Below are 3,654 nucleotides of genomic sequence, written 5' to 3' on the forward strand. Positions count from 1 at the left end.
GCGGGAAATTATCTCGCGAGATTCCGGGCCGCGATGCGGGCTCCCCCTCCCTTTCGCTCTGACGAACGAGCGAGCGAACGAGAGCGCGCGCGCGCCCACTCACACTCGCGGATCTTGTTAAAATCTGGCTACGGTTATCCTCGCGCCTGGAATGCCGATGAGGAAATGAAGACGGCGAATCGGGATGGGAGATATGGGATTTTGCACTCAGGAAGGGCTCCAAAGCGCATGCTCGAGTCATTGCAATTTCACAGCTCGGGCTTTTCCACCGCTTTCTCCGATGCACGCCAAGAACGTGCCCGGGCAACTTTTTTTGCCGTGCCCTCATGACATTGTTTTGATCTCGTCTCCAAAAACATGTACTGTATGAAGCAGGCAACAACCCGCAGCAGTTTAGGCTTTTGTGCAATTTGACACACTCCGTCAACCCCGGTATTAAGAGTCAGGTAAAACCTCCCCCTTCCCAGGATAGAACCATCCCTGCCCTATTCATCACTTTAGGCTGGGGCAGGCGTACCCCCACCTTTCGTGTCTGTCAGCCTTGTTTTCCAGGGCCCTTCTGCTTTTGACAACAGGAGAGTCTCCTTCAAACCTGTCCTGGCTGCATCTTCCAAGTTCGGAGACCTGAATCAACCTGAAACAGCAGAGTGGAGACGGACTCCATACTGAAATAGGAGACAACCGTTTCTTTCTTTGCGGCTGCTTCATGATGCAACTTGCCTAGCTACTGTTGATGTTGTTGTTGTTCAGACTTTTTGAACGTGGATGTAGCGCTCACCTGAATGAAGTTAAACTAGTGTCAAAAAGGAATCTCATAGTTTTGCTACAAGAGTTCTGTTCTTTTGGACAGCAGCTTAATGCTATCCCAGAATCAGATTATCTTGGACAAACTCTCAGGATTAGTAGTGCAAGGCCCCTGGTCCAAAGGAGCCTGATCATCAGCTTTGAGCATATTCTGTGCCAAACCAGAGCGGGTTTTGATAAATGAGTAAGGTTGCTAGTCCAGCAATTTGTAAAATAAAACTTATCCCAGATTCATCCCATTGCACCTCTGAGTACACCTCAGAGTATTTGGTATACATTTTCCTGCCAACTGATGACGTTTGGTGGAAAGGGAAGGAAACAAAGCCATGGGACCAGGTATGTCCTTAACATGCCCTGTATAAAGTACGCCTGCCATAAATGTAAATGGCACATAGCATCATGTCCGCAGCAGGGGGTGGTGGTGTCACAAGGGGCAGCATATTTTATTTTGTTGAGATTTTCTGCTGCCTCAAGGACTGATGGATGGCGCTATGCCATGAAGAAGAGCCCCGTGTATACAGATTAGTGTTAAGCACCCACTAGCAATAGCACTTAGACTTACATATCACTTTACAGCCCTCTCTAAGTAGTTTACAGAGTCAGCATATTGCTCCAACAACTGGGTCATCATTTTACCAGAAGAAGGGAAGGCTGAGTCAACCTTGGGCCGGTGAGAATCAAACTGCTGGTAGCCGGCAGTCAGCAGAAATAGCCTGCAGTACTGCATATCACTTAAGGCCAGATTCTACCTCTTCTTTTTCTCTTCTGACTAGATTGCTTGTGAGAATGCAACTACACATAGTTGAAAAGAGGTTAGTGATATATTTTTCTGAAGAGATACACATACATATATGTGTGTGTGTATTTAATAAAGACACTATCAGTTATAGATGGCACTTTAGAAAATTTTTAAATAAACATGTTCTCTAATTATGAAATAAATATGCATTAACACATCTAAGGTAATGCTAAAGGCAATGGCAATTTACACTGCTGATTAACCCAATACATCTTGCAATACAGTATCTCTTTCCAGCTAAACCTTGTTTGAGTAAATTATTCTAATCTTCCAATACATTTGTACACGAAGGATTTTCTTTTTACCTTTTAATACAGACCGAAACTTCAGAAACCTTCCAAATTTGACTACTGAACTGTAAATTTAAGTCCCACAAAAAGCAAAATAAATAATAAAATGACAATAGTTTGCAGTTTATTGCAATTGGTTAAGCCAAATATTTGGTTTGAATGATGATCTTGGGGGGGAAAAAGCAATACTGTATTGTTTCTATATTTTCCAGTGCATGTTGTTGATGTTATCACTCATAAACTACCACAAGACGGTATCCAGTTCAACATATGGCCATGTAAATAATAAATTCTAGGAGCAACACAGAGGTCAAGTCAATGGTATAAAGGCCACATCATGAAGTTTGGCCGCATCGTGAAGTCTTTAAAAAACCTATTTTGTGGTAATTGGTTCAACTTTAATGTAATCCACGACTTACAACTATTTGAAATTATAATAGTGCTAAACAAAGTAACTTGTGGCCAGTCCTTGTATTTGCGACAGTACCCCAAGGTCATGTGATCAAAATTAGGGTACTTGGCAACTCTGATATAACAATTGCAGTGTCCCAGAGTCATGTGATTGACAAGCCAAATTTACATAATTCTGTAATTCACTTAACAACTGCAGTGTTTTGCTTAACAACCACAGTGTTTTGCTTAACAAGCATAGCAAAAGTCATAAGATTGGGCATGACTCATTTTACAGCTTAACAGTAGAAATTATTCAATTGTGATCCAAACTCAAGGACTACCTACACTGAAAATAAGTAGTAGATTTTTTTTTTATCTAGCTGGACAAGCTGCCAAAGTACTTTGTTTTGGTTATGTTACAATAAGCCAAGAAGTGATTGTTTTAAGAGAGAGAGAAGTTGTGAAGCAAGGCGAGGAGTGAGCTTCTGCCAATGGGAAAATTACCTTCCCCTACACTGGAAGGTTTATGATTTTTGCTACAATACATCTGAAGGAAAAGCCAATTAATTCACACGCCCAAGTAATGACTATGTGGGAACAGGAACCCTCATTTACTATTGGCTGATGCAGCTGGAAATCAGCATTCTGAACTAGACAATTATAATTATGTTTGATGTGTAAAATTATAAGCTCAGAGTAATGTTAACTTCCTAACAGACAGGAAGCAGCAGGTGAAACTAGGCAAAATCACACCAGATATTTGTACAATTAGCACAGGAGCCCCCCAGGGATGTGTGCTCTTTCCACTTTTCTATATAACATATTTTTCAGAGTATAAGACACACCCTTTTCCCTCAAAAAATAGGGTGATAATCTGGGTGCATCTTATACACTGAATGTAACATTTTTGCCTCCTGAAACCCCGCCCCCTTCACTAAAATGGCCATGCAAATGAAATGAGTGAAAAACAGGCCATTTTTTGCTCAATTCCCCACCACCACCACCAAGCCCTCGGGAGCACTCTATAAGCCTCCTAAAGGCTATTCGTGCCCTTTTTTTGACCAAAAACGGGCCTGTTTTCGCAAAAACGGGACTGCGTCTAAAATGTTCCATCTGTTAAACTACTGAAGTTTGCAGATGACACAACAGTGATTGGTCTCATTTGAGACAATGATGAAACCGCATACAGATGGGAGGTTGAACAACTAGCCTCATGGTATGACCGGAACAATCTGGAACTGAACACACTCAAAACCGTAGACTTTAGGAGAAACCTACCATACTACCACCTGTTATAATACTAGACAACACAGTATCAACAGTAGAGACTTTCAAATTTCTAGGTTCTATCATACGTATCTCAATATG

The sequence above is a fragment of the Thamnophis elegans genome, chromosome 2, assembly GCF_009769535.1.
Source record: "Thamnophis elegans isolate rThaEle1 chromosome 2, rThaEle1.pri, whole genome shotgun sequence".
NCBI classification, from domain to species: Eukaryota; Metazoa; Chordata; class Lepidosauria; order Squamata; family Colubridae; genus Thamnophis; species Thamnophis elegans.